At 39.6% G+C, this 14,109-nt stretch overlaps 2 protein-coding genes across 8 annotated transcripts in view; one reads left to right on the top strand and one right to left on the bottom strand.

The window, feature by feature from the left end:
• ptprea (protein tyrosine phosphatase receptor type Ea) overlaps window positions 1–14,109 on the top strand; it is a 299,961-nt gene that overhangs the window by 931 nt on the left and 284,921 nt on the right. Inside the window, exon 1 of one of the 7 annotated variants that reach the window (XM_059947682.1) lies at window positions 65–645. The exons of the other annotated variants lie outside the window; for them this stretch is intronic. The gene's annotated coding sequence lies outside the window, so the exon portion shown is untranslated. Of the gene's footprint in view, window positions 1–64; window positions 646–14,109 lie in introns of those variants that run through there. 7 annotated transcript variants of the gene reach the window in all.
• The window catches only part of LOC132379594 (clarin-3), a 129,397-nt gene that overhangs the window by 24,000 nt on the left and 91,288 nt on the right, over window positions 1–14,109 (bottom strand). The gene's annotated exons all lie outside the window — the stretch shown is intronic.

Here is a 14,109-nt window from a genome sequence, read left to right as displayed (position 1 = left end):
CCTGCCTCCTTCGGTCTCATTCCTGGCATAAGACTGAACGTAGCTATTCACTTTAATCCTGTCTCTGGACTGACTGATCAGAGGGGTTCCATTCGGAATTGGCTCTGGACATGTGTTAATTGGGAATGTTTTAAACGGGACGAAAATAGGGAAAATTCAAAAAGATAAAACCAACTGCAGACGTTGAAGATCTGAAATAAAATCAGAGAATGCCAGCAATGCTCAGCTAGTCCGGCAAGGGGAGTGTGTGTGGGGGGGAAGGATATAACGTTTCATGGGAAAACCGCACCGTCTGCTAGTATGTGTTCGTGGAAATGAGCGGCGACACCCGGACATAACGGTTGTAGTGTGATGCATGCAATATTTCAGAGATATCCAACTATATCGCGGAGATCCTGAGTAGATCGGGTTTAATTCTGCAGATATTAGAGAATTGGAGGATGGTTGTTGATGCAAACCCTTACATTACAATGGAATGAAGAGCGCTAATCTTCACGTTTTTTGAATAAAGAAAGCGTGTTGCCCGCCCAGGAAGTTCTTAGGTCGCTGGATTCTATCGCTTCTGGATTGCTATGCGAAATTCCGTTTGGAATTTTCTTTGGAACCACGAAGAATTGTGTCTTCGCACAGCCTTCAACGTTGTTAGTAAGTGTCTTTACGTGATAGCTTTGCAGGTGCATCATTCAGCACGTGTACACAAACGAAATGGTCGCGCTAATGAAGTTTTGACCTGCTTCGTGACCTCGGTGGGTTGATGTGATCTATGTAGCATGCTGATAGCTCACAAGCAGGTCCACAGTGTCTGGCTTATTAAGAGCTAAATAATTAAACCTATTAGTCTATTTGCAACAGTGAATCAATGTAGTTGGCGCGTATTATTCTGGTAGTTACAAGTCTGTAATTAATCTGGTTACCTCGGCATTCTAAGTTTTCAGCAATAGGGACGTTAGCTTACGGGGCCAGGGGACAAGAGTCCATAGTAAATATTAACGGGATCTAAAGCCTGCAGAGATGCTCAAAACGGGTGAAGCAGCTTCAGCGGTTCACAATTAACGTTCAGGCCGTAAGTCCTGAAAACGTTAGGAAATGTAATTGTTCCTAAGCTAGAAGAAGGGTCGTGAAGGGGCCTCGGGTGGAGGCGGGACGTCGTGGAGATGGCTAAAGTGAGAAACCAGCACAAGCGTCAAAGGAGCAGCCACTAAATGGAAAAGGGACTAACTAATCAAGGCAAATCAGTTAAACTAAAGAAACAAAATAAACATACAAAATTTGCAGGTCGAATCAATCCATTTTGTCTGTGTCAGTTGCAAAAAAACAACCCAGACAAATCCTATTTCCAGTGCATGGCAATCAAGTACATACCCAAATTCTTTGTAAGTCAAGGGAGGGCTTCTGTTTCTACCACTTTCTGGGACAGTGAACTGCAGATTTACACGACACTGTACAACATTTTTTTATTTATCACCTCTCTTATCTTTCATAAGTTACTTTAAATCGGTGTCCTAGTGACTGACCATTCTGGTGAAGAAACCGATACTTCCTGTTTATTCTATCTAGGGCTGTCAGTACCCAATAAATAAGTCTTCACTGTTCTCTCTGTTCCAAAGAAAATAACCCTATCTTATCTAATCTTTTCACAAAGATACATCTTTTATTCATTCCTGGCCATATCTCTATAAAGCTCCAGTGCAATCACATATCTGTACTTGGCACCAACTTTCCCTTTAATTTTTTTCACAGCTGCACAGACCAACCATTGCTCTGAGCAGGAAATTTTTACATGACCTGAAAACTGTGCCACACTTTCATGAAGCATTATATAAAAGAAAATTCCAGCTGTAAGGCAACAAAGGCCACGTGCGCGGGAGCATTTCAGTTACTGTGCGGCTGCACACCTGCACAGTTTAGAGTGAACAGTACTCGGCACTCAATGCCACTCAATTGAGTGGTTGTATCTACAAACGGAAGTCAGCAGGCCAAAATCACAGTACAGCATGAATTCTGAAGAAATGATAGGTATCAAAGTTTTGGCTGAAGGTACTTTCATTCCAGCTTAAAGGTCTTCACTACTCAGTTGCACATTTGGATTTTAGATAGTTCCATCACCTCCTACATTCCTTGAGAACTTATATCTCAATTGTCCCTTGTTCCTATACTTCATGTAAAAGCAGATTAATTTACCATGAGAGCATGATGGATTCAATTTGGTTTATAGATGACACCTATGCAGTGTTTATTATCCTACTAAAGAGAAATTCTGGGTAAGAGTTTGTTATCCCAGGCCTCAGGTGCAGAGCAGCTTTTTATTATATCTGTTGGTAAGATGGCACAGGCAGAAGTCCAAGCACGTAACCTTCTAATCTTCACAGTCAAATCCTATAAATTCGCTTTCTGAAGGAAGCCAGTTAAACTGCTTGCATTTTAAAGTAAGTTTCTTGGTATAAAGATAACGGCAATTCCAAGTAGCGTACAAATAATGAAGAACCACAAGGTTAAAATTAAACTTTAAAAGCATGTGAGAGATGTAGGGTATTAAATCTTCCACTTGCATTTATTTCTACTTTATTAATCTGAAAGAAAAAAGTTTAGTTTGGGTCCACCCTTCTGAAGGCCAGATCTTAAAAAAATGCACAATATGTGTTAGAATGGTTCAGACTTGTGATCAGCTGCAAGACAAAAAAATAATGATGCTTGCTATTCCCCTTGTTGAAGTTATCTGCAGGAGTCTGCTGCCTTTCGTGCTTTTGCTCGAGTTCCACATCTAATCCAATGTCACAGGGCATCTGTGAAGCAAGCAAGAGTAGCCAGGGCTTTTCAACCAATCAGTTGGAAGAATCCTCAGTGGGATAATCAGAGTCAAGGGCAAAAAGTATAGATTAGATTTTTATCATGTAACAGGAATGAAATAAAGATAGAAAAGGATGGGATGATAAGAGAAATCTACAGAAAGAAACATGAAAAATAATGCCATGAAGTTTCTGAAAGCTCACAATATGTTGACTAACCTCTGGCTTTGCATGCATGTGCTCTGGTGCATGGTTGTGATACTAAGGATAGGCAACACTTCGCATGTTTGTTTCTTTAAGAATGCTTCTCATGATAGCACTTAAAAGGAAATAGGAATGGAAGAAGTTTATGTTGATTACTGATTATAGTTAAATCCTCAGCTTCAGTCTTTAAGGGACAGTAAAACAATAGGCCAGTTTTTAACTTTCTACATTCTACTTTAGATGGTTTGAAATATCATTGACTAATGGTGAAGACAGCATACCTCATGACTGAATCTTCAAAACATTTCTCAGAATTTTTTAGCTTGGTCGATATATGTTTGCCACTTATCCTTACACATTATAGCTCAATGCTAAATTTTAATGACTGGGCCTGGATTGCTTGACTTAGAAAATTTGAGAGAACTCTTCTTCTTGCAAGTCTCACTTGTGTCAAGACCACAAAGATAATATTATTTGCTGCTAATAGGTATCTTTTCATCAGTTTACCAAAAGAGGCATTACTGATTAAACTTTATCTTGAAAAATAATAAATACAAATTCTTGTTGCATTTTGGAATTCACAGGACATCGAATTTTCACTACAAGTTAAATGTTGTCTATCTGTTCAGTATGTTACTTTGTATCTTTTCAACTAATAAAGAAAAAGTTGTATTCATAAAATACCTTGTATATCTATCCCACTCATTAAATCACAGCTAAACAGTGCTTTGAATTTTTTTGTTTGCAAACTGATTTTTTTTCAACTTTCAGTAATCATATTTTCTTATGACATCAAGTCCGTGCCATTTCTCAGAGCAATCTCATTAATCTTCTTTCTCCACTTAACTTCTTCTTTTAAAAATGACCATTAATATTCCATGAACCTGCTACCTGTGACTTTGGAGACTTAATTTAGAAAGGCCCATTAACCTCAGAATCAACTTGCGTTTGGGAGGGGGGAAAGAAACTGGAACACCCACAGTAAACCCAAATGGTCTCAGGGAGATCATATACACCTACAGAGATAGTGCTGAAGAGAGTGAAATGACTGAGATAAAGGTACTCTGAGAATTGCTTTGAATTGTTGGACTAACTTGGCAGATGGGATGACCATTTCTGACTTATCATCCATGTAATCAGTTGATGGGATATTTTTAGGTGTTGGTATTGACATGGGGCTAGTCTTTAACTCTAGCTGGAGAATGTACTGCTGGAAGCTAATGCAAGTTGTAGTCCAGAAAAATTATTTAATTTAGTGCAAAGGTGTTTTATTAACTTCTTTGTGGGGGGGCATGGGTGTTGTTTTCTCATATTAGTTATCACTGTTGTCAATCACACAATGACCTTTTAATCTTTAAACTTCAGGAATACTTCCAATAATCCTTTCCATTCTTCATTCCATTTTTGAAGCTGTTTTTGCATTTCCAAAATGTTCTAACTTTGAATTTTTCGCTAGGAGTAGGTTCAGGTTGCTTAGCTGGACTTTTGAGATTCTCTGTGTTTAAACGTTTAATCATCCATTTGCTAATCCGCTTGAGCCTATGAGCAGTAGTGTGAGAAAGCAAATACTTAAATAATAATATTGCAATATTGTATTTGTATTTCTTTAACCAAGAGAATAATAACCAGTTAAAATGATGAATGCATGAGTTTAAGTAATTAACTGGAAGAGGTAACCTTTGTTCTTGGCCAGTGGATTTTCATCAGATAAACATATAGTCTGCAGCAATTCATGAGACAAGTTATGACTGCGGGAGTAATCATACCTCAATGAAAGGTATATAACACTTGCATGCAGGACATCCAAAAAAGGAAACAGAGGAGATGTTAATGATCTAAAATATTAAGTGAAAGTCAGATTTTTAAAGGCACTTTTATGCCACTGCTCAAATATACATTATTACATCAACAGATTCTTGAATTCCACACCTACACTCTTCAGTGCAGAAATTCAGTGCATGCTGGGCGATAGTTGCAGCTTCATCTACACTTGCTTTTTGTTGGTTGACTCACCATTATCCCACAGGCATTCCTGATCAATATCAATGATACACTTTATCTGACTTCTCAGTTTTATACCATTGATACTGTGTGCAGTTTTGGGCTCCTTATTTAAGAAAGGATGTGCTGACATTGGAGAGGGTTCAGAGAAGATTCACTAGAATGATTCCGGGAATGAGAGGGTTAACATATGAGGAACATTTGACCGCTCTTGGACTGTACTCCTTGGAGTTTAGAAGAATGAGGGGGGACCTCACAGAAACATTTCAAATGTTGAAAGGCATGGACAGAGTGGATGTGGCAAAGTTGTTTCCCATAGTGGGGGAGTCTAGTACAAGAGGACATGACTTGAGGATTGCAGGGCGCCCATTCAGAACAGAGATGAGAAAAAAAAATTTTTAGCCAGAGGGTGGTGAATCTGTGGAATTTGTTGCCACGGGCAGCAGTGGAGGCCAAGTCATTGGGTGTATTTAAGGCAGAAATTGATAGGTATCTGAGTAGTCAGGGCATCGAAGGTTATGGTGAGAAGGCAGGGGAATGGGACTAAAGGGGAGATTGGATCAGCTCATGATGAAATGGCAGAGCAGACTTAATGGGCCGAATGGCCAACTTCTGCTTCTTTGTCTTATGGTCTTATACAGGCATATCTGGCATAACTTCATTCTTTTTCTTGGAGTCAGTGCAATCCGATATATCATTATAGTGACTGGTGATTTTGTCAGCAACAGAATGCATAAATCCAGATTTGTAGAGGGGTAAGCTTCAGCAAATTTATTCATTTGAGTCCTTTTCCTGTCCTTCTGGTTGGACAACGAAGGACCTGTTTACCTAGTTCATGATTAGCCACATGAAGATGATAATTTTGACGAGGTTTTCACTACTTGCTGGATCTCCCTCCTTGGGTTTTGTGTTTTAGACTAGCATCCCACCACTGTCTAGAAGGAGTTTGTACGTTCTCCCCGTGACTGCTTGGCTTTCCTCCAGGTGCTCTGGTTTCCTCCCACTGTCCAAAGATGTATGGATTGGTAGATTAGTTGGTCATTGTAAGTTGTCCCGTGATTGGGCTGGGGTTAAATTGGGGGTTGCTGGGTGGTGCCGCTCAAGGGGCTGGAAGGGCCCAATCCATGCTGTAGCTTAATAAAAGAACTAAAAATAAAAATAAAATTTGGGGGATTGAGTTCAAGAGCTGTGAGATAATGTAAATCTTGATCAGACCACACTTAGAATATAGTGTTCAGTTCTGGTTGCCTCATTATAAGAAGGAATTAGAAGATTTAGAGAGGGTGCAGAGGAGATTTACCAGGATTTGCCTGGATTAGAGATCATGCCTTTTGCGGTAAGGTTGAGTAATCTGGGGCTTTTCTCTTTGGAGAGAAGGAGGATGAGAGATGACTTATAAAGATGTACAAGTTGATAAGAGTCTTAGATCGAGACATTTTCCAAGTGGCTAACATGAGGGGGTATAATTTTAAGGTGCTTGGAGGAAAATATAGGGGGATGTTAGAGATAAATTTTATATACAGCGTGTGGTGAGTGTGTGGAATGCTTCCTGCCAGGGGTGTGGTGGCAGATATAATAGGGGCATTTAAGAAACCTTTATATCGAATAGTGGAGGGCTATGTAGGAAGGAAGGGTTAGATTAATTTTAGAGTTCATTAAAAGTCGGCACAGCATCATAGCCCGAATCATGTACTGTGCTGTAATATTCTATGCCAGTTTACAATTCCACTAATTACTCCCCTAAACAACCATTCATGCATTTTTGTACATCGATATTATTTATATCGAATGGTATATTATCTAATTTTTTTTTTAAAGTTTGCAGTCTCCTGATTGCACATAGTTTCAGTTCTATAAATTAATGCAAATCTATCTTATATCTACAGTTGCAATTTTAAACCTACTTAAGAGTATTTTCTAATTAGTATAAATGTTTGCCTCACTGACCTGCCATTTCCGGAGTTACTGCTCCATCCCTTGTTTCTGAACAGGTGTTATACTTGTGCAGCTCCGGTATATTTTTGGACACCTCTCCTGACTGGCTGTGGCAGAATTTGTGTTTATTGAGTTTGCATGACAAATTAAGCAGTTCAGAAAAATGAATGAGTTTAAGTAATTACTTAGAAGAACATCACTTTGCAGTTCTTCATGGGTGGATTTCCATCATCAAAACAACAGTCTGAAGCAATTTATGAGACAGTTTAAAACTGATGGAGAAATCATACCCATATCTCAATGAGAGGCATGTAATAGGTGTATAACTCCTCACACGCTTGCGTGCAGAACATCCAATTTCAGTTTAAAAAAGAAACTGAGAAGCTGTTAGCGATTTTAAATAATAAATAGCTGTCTTGGAAAAACACAACAGAACTGCTAAAATTTTAAAGGAGCTTTCATGCCTAGATCTATTAAGCAAGCACTACTCAAAATGATAGGATATTTGTTGTCTCTTAGATGTTGGAAGATCCACTGTATTTTTAACAAATCTTCTTTTATTTATTCCAAATCTCTTATGAACCTCAAGATTACATTGAGATGGTTTGAACCTGAAAGGCTTAAGATGTATCTTCAGAAGTTTTCATTAATTGGTCACTTCAAGGTAGTTCTGACTTGATTGAAGTGACAAACTATGTGGATATCTTCCTGGGTTTTAATGAAGGTGTGTATAATCCAATGTATATCTAAAGTCAAGGGAAAATGAACACACAAACTTCTTCAAGTTTCTTTTTTTTCTTCAAATGATTACTCCAAGGATGAATGGAAAAATGTCACAGGAGAACAGAAAACTTGAATAGTGAATTTAAATACAGTCGACCTTCACTAATCCGACTACCTGTAATCTGGTTCCTTCGATAATCCAGCACTGATTTCAAATTTTCCACACAATTGTAATATCAAATTTCCCAGGCCACGGTACCAATCTGCTGCGCTTTGTTTTGGTTGCGCTAGATCTGTTCACATGTTGGCGTGCTCTTGTAAGTACAGACAGGCGATTCCTGCTTGTTTTCCTGCATTTATTAATATCATTTGTGTAAGGCGTGGCTGCCTGGCACCTGCCCGTCTCACCCGCCAGCAGCAGGGGAGCTGGCGCGCGCTGGGTTGGTCCACCTTCTCATCCACCTGCTGGCAATTGCGCAATGCCCTCCGGCGTCGCCCGGCCGACACTCCGTTCTCTTCTGCCTACGGCCTCAGATCAGACATGGTGACCCGTTGAATTTAAGCATATTACTAAGTGGAGGAAAAGAAACTAACAAGGATTCCCTCGGTAACTGTGAGTGAAGAGGGAAGAGCCCAGCGCTGAATCCCCGGCTGCCTGGTGGTCGCGTGAAATGTGGTGTGTTGAAGACCTCCTTTCTCCGACTTCTGCTTCTGCTCACCCAGATGTGCTGCCACAAACATCAAAGGTTTTTGAAGAAACTGTTATGCCAGTTTCAGCACCAGTTCCTGATGCTTCAGACTCATTTTTCAAGACGATGTTGTTGATGATCCTGACAGCCCCACACTTGCAGAGAAAGTTACATGTCTGCAGGTGTGGGGTTGTCAGGATCATCAACATCATCGTCTTGAAAAATGAGTTTAATATAATATAATAAGGTATATTAAACATATCACTTTCGAAGTGGAAGTGCTCAACTGTTCTGTATAAGTTAATTCCTGTACATTTACCTGTACCCTTTATTTTATCTGTACCTGTACAGTATATTACTTTATTAAAATTTCACTTGCTACTCATTTAATATTTCTGTTCCATTATTAACTAACGTACTGATTTACATGATATTTTAAAGGTATGATGAAGTGGTTAGCTATTGCTTAATGTGATCCTTCTGTAATTCAGCATTTTCACTAATCCGACACTCCTCAGGTCCGAATGGTGCTGGATTATAGAAGGTCGACCTGTAATGAATGCCTATGGCTTTAACATGGTTGACCACACTGCTCTATAACAAAGCTTGCTTCAATTCTTAACTAATCCATCATGATTAACACTAATTTTACTACTCATGCCCTAACTCTCATAAATCTTGTTCATTCATGGCCTTATGTTTGCTGGTGTTTATAGGCTCCTGAGTAAAAATCCACACCCTCATTTTAAGATCTCAGATCTCTCTCTCCTTCTTCTATTTGTACGCATCAGCCCTATGATGTTATGCATTCACTTTTGGCCTCATGATGATTTCAGATTTTAATCACTTCGCTGCTGGTCGCCATACCAAAAGCAGCCATTCATAAATTGTGGAATACCCTCTGGAGATTCCCCTGTCTCCCTATGTCTTTCTCTTCCATGAACCAAGGACTTTGACCAACCCTTTGGCCATGCCTTGATACTATTTAATGAGTGGGGCGACGGAGCAGTTAGTGCTGCTGCATTTACAGCTCTAAAGCACCTGTGTTCAATCCTGAACTTGGGTGCTGTGTGCAGAATTCATGTGCTTTCCTTGTGACCTGGTACACTGGCTTCCTCCCATATGGGATAATTGGCTACATTAAATTTCTTCTATGTGTAGGTAGTGGCTAAAAAAAAAGAATGACGCTGAGATGCATCCCAAGATGCACTGTGATGTAACCTGGGGACATGGGGTCTTTCAGCATCAGGCACACTCAGTCAGCCAGGGTTGAGCAGTCCCTGGCTTGTGTCCAAGTCGCACTGGTCCGCGGGTTACACTTATGGATCTATAGACAACTGGAAGCTCGCTCAGCAGCCTTCGTGACAGTCCTGATGGCACTTTTCTTTGCAGCCCCTGCAGTGCCAAGGAAAGAGTAGGTTCTGCACAGACAGTAGCCAGCAAAACCTCTGCACCCCGCCTCTACGGGCTCGCAATGTGCCCCCAACCACTGTCTCTGGCTCTGCCCTATCAGCTCCTGGTACTTGCTCTTCTTACGCTCAAGTGCCTCCATCGGGTCTTCCAAAGTCACTGTCAGTTCTAACATGACCACCGGCTTTGAGGTGCATGACAGAATGACCATGTTAGTGACGATGAAGCAAAGAAGCCAGGGAACCTTAATTGCTTCCCAATATCAGTTGCCAGTCAGACTCTGTGGCAAGCAAAGCCAGTGAGGGTCTTGTTGGGCTTGTAAAAATCTCATAAAACCCTTCTGCAATTATTTAGGAATATTTTATAATACATTAATGTTGCTTTATATATCCATGTCATTACTCTTACTTTCAGTTCTAACTTACTATTTCTTTCCACTTAGTGAGCCAGCAACTAGAAGATTTAAAGGAGGTGGTTTATGTAATAACTTCTCCATAATTTTCATGTTGAATATTTAGGGAATGCTTTGGGCAAGATACTGTGTGCTGCAGTGTAATTTAAATGACTGCAGCTGCATAAAAAAGCTACATTTCTAAAGTTAATTTGTATGCAGATGCCAGATTCCTTTATCTGGAAACATTAGAAGAGGCTGCTGCAGAACACAGGGCCTTTTATTTTGCCCACCAGTGTCCTCGGTGATAAACGGGCTGGGCAGTATTCAGTTGCCCATTTGAAAGTGTTTCAGAAGGTGAGAATGTGACCCACTCCTCCTTGTGATTGTGTAGAGAGGGGTTTCTGAAGGTGACCAGAGCTCTCAGTGTCAGCTTCCGTACTTTATGCTTGACTTATTGATACAACAGAGATTTAGTGACAGTTTCAAGACATGATGGCTAAGAGAAACCCATCACATATTAGTGGCAGGTTAACTGGTCGTTGTAAATTGGCCTGTGATTAGGCTAGGGTTAAACTGAGGATTGTTGTGGTAGCGGAAGGGCCTACTCTGCACTGTATCCCAATAAATAAACAAACAACTATTACAAAAACATACCTTACTAATAATGTATGCGCCTTCAAATGAAAAGGTCTTTCCACCAAGTTTGCTAGCATAATTGGCTACTGTAAATTGGCTTTAGTGTAGGTGGGTGGTAGAATATATAGGAATATGGGGAGAATAAGTTACTGGGGCAGTTAGAGGGTAACTTCTAACTCGAAACAGTTACTTTCCCCAAGCAGTAAGTGCGATCAATACCTCCACCCACTAACCCACTCCTCGACATGCCCAGCCACCACTATGTTATTATTTCCTGTCAGTCACTTTAAGTATGGCCTAATGTCACTTTATGGACATGCAGTACAGTCAGTCTATGCATATTAGCTATCTTATGTATTTATATTTATTGTGCTTTGTCATTATTGTACGGTTTATCTTTTGTGTGTTATTTGTGCTGTATTGGATTCTGGGCAACAATTACTTTGTTGGCATTTACACTTGTTCAAAGTCTAAAGTACATTTATTATCAAAGTATGTATAAATTATACAACCCTGAGATTCAGCTCCTTACAGGCAGTCACAAAACAAGAAACCCGAAAAAAAACAATTAAAAAAAAGACCAATATCCAGAAAAAGACAGAAAATGACATTAAGCCATCTTGAATAAGTCTTGAATGATGTTGCTGTATGATCTGACCTTGACTCAATGGGCTACATTGCCTCCGCTATCTAAGGAAATCTGGAAAAATGGAACAAAGGAAGTTTTGTGATTTTAATTTCAGTCCCCTATATTCACCCAGCCATTTTCTTTTACTTACACAATTTATGTGCAGTCGGCCCATGCACTCAAAGATGCCTAATGCTGGCCTAAGACAATATCTGAGAGGGAAAGACACTACTGGTAGGTGAGTGATGAACCTGGTTCCTTTTGATCAGCCTGTCAACTCTGTTGCTTCTCCTTCCCCCACATTGAAAAACCCAGAGCTACGGAAGATTTTTGTGTCTTAATGGATGCTCCAGATAGTCTCCAGACAGTGTGAATATTGAATATTCCAGATATGGACCAGCCATTATACCCCTCATTTGTGGTGAAGCCCCAAAGCCATTGGGGCTATTTAATGGATGGTATACCTTACATGGACTAATAAGTGCCACACAGGAGTGAAGGGACGGTGAGGCTGGTGATTAGATTATTGAATGAGGTGAAGGTCAGAAGTCAGGTAAGTGGCCATGTGGGAGGAGAGAAGTATACTCATCAGATGGATGGATAAGGGGGTATTTGAAGTTGTGATCAAGAAGGTGGGTTGTTGGGTGGTTCAAGGGATTGTTCAGCTGAGAGGTGAGGTTGATGGGCAATGGATGGAAATTGTTACCTTGACTGACAAGAAGAGCTTTATGGGGAAATATGTGAGGTTTTAAAGAATTAGGGCCATCACAGGAGATCAGATAATTAGTGGGAGATTGGTGCAGGAACATGGGACACAGATCTGGATCAGTTGGGATGGTGTGCCAGTCAGCTGATTGGTGAGGAGACCCATTGGAGTTTGAGAGACTGCTGCAGGTGGTACTGCTTGGAGAAAGTCCTGAGGACTTGGCTCACAGTGCAGTGAAGACTTAGTCGTCTCTGGATTGCTAATGATGATAACCCTGGGATAACTCAAATGCAACGCCAGGGGAAAGATCTAATTTGTTACAGAACTGATACTTAAACTGTGTAATTCAGGTAAATACAGTGTACGTTGGGAAGTGCCAAATGACCAGAAGCGACTTAAAAATCATCATATCGCTCAAAACTGATGCAATATTTCTTATGCTACGTTGAAAAAGGTGATTGTCATTTAATTTCTAGTCTTTGCAGCTGGGTTAGGGAAACATAGTTGGTAACTCATGTGTAAATTGGACTGGGTTAGGCTGCCAGTAAAAATAATATCAGCACCAAAAGAAAAGTTAACAACATTGCATGGGGAGATCTTAGAACATTAGAATATAAGAAACTCAACTAGTTGTAGGCCAGCCAGCTCCATGTATCTCTTGGTTATTTAGTAAGATCATAGCTACATTCATGTACAAACCCTTAATTCCCTATCCTAAAGTCAAAGGATATATAAATGTCCAAATTCTTAGAAGAGATACACTGTAGGTTAGTTTTTAAAAATTCACTGTCACTGCTTTACTGTAATTTTGAACAACTAGTTAAAATTATGACCGCAATTGATAAATGTAATATTCATTGTGATTAATTGGCCTGCTGTTCTCATACTATTTGAACAGTCACCTTGTAAAATAAGATGGATTCTTGACCTCACAATCTACTTCATCACGGCCTTGCACTTTATTATCCACCAGAACTATTATTTCTCTGTAAATATATTCAGCATTATGTTTTTTTTTCTTCTGTTGCCCCAGTGAACTGATGTGGTAAATGATCAGTATAGAATGCATGTATACAAAGATTTTCACGGTGTTTCAGTACACATGATAATAATAAAACAATATACTAAACTCATTTTGGAAATAAACAATGGAAAGTGAGATGATATGAGAAGTTGACATTCCAATTGAAATTCCTGCCTCCATTTTTGCAAAGTAGTGGGGAAAATCCATCTTGAAGAACTTTGTGTGCTTGTCTTTGGGAATACTAGTTGTTAGCTCTTCACAAACAATGCCTTTGCTTAATTTGATCATCAATCAAATCATGAAATTGCTGATCTCACTAATCTGTTTGACAAAATCTGCTGTCAAAGTGAGTCTCTTTTCCAAATCTTAGGGAACGTAGCTTTGTCATTGTGGGGACATGGCATGCAAAAACATTTTTTTTTTGAAATATTCACATTAGCTTTTGGTTAAAGCTGGAAATACGAGTTTTACGTTTGTATTTTTCTAGTTAGTAATATTGCATTCATGTATGTATTTACAGCAAGTTCAGTGACCAATGCTTCCAAGGCAGAGCAGTATTTGCTAGCTAAATGGACAGGAGAAACAAGTGTGAAAGTTGGTACACCTAACAATCAGAAACCAGAGAGTGCTACAAATCTTGATTATTGCTTCTTTCTTTCAATCATTAACCCAACCAGCTGTTGTTCAAACTTTGCACTGGGATTTCAGCCTAAATAAGCACATTGTCTTCTGATAAACATCTCTGCTATGAGAGGCATTGAAAATCTTATCTGTGGTTGGGGCTTAAATTTTTTTCAGTTTTTAAGACCTGCTCTATTTAGGCTAAGGTTTTATCATTTTTAGAAGCGGCAAAATCAGATATTTCATGTTGTCAAGAAATGACCAAAAGAGATAGGAGAATAATTAGGCCATTTGGCGGATCTATTTCCCTCTCAACCCCGATCTCCTGCCTTCTTCTGGTATCCCTTCACGC

This window comes from Hypanus sabinus, chromosome 22 (assembly GCF_030144855.1).
Source record: "Hypanus sabinus isolate sHypSab1 chromosome 22, sHypSab1.hap1, whole genome shotgun sequence".
In the NCBI taxonomy this organism is placed as follows: domain Eukaryota; kingdom Metazoa; phylum Chordata; class Chondrichthyes; order Myliobatiformes; family Dasyatidae; genus Hypanus; species Hypanus sabinus.
This window is presented reverse-complemented; position numbering and strand designations above follow the sequence as displayed.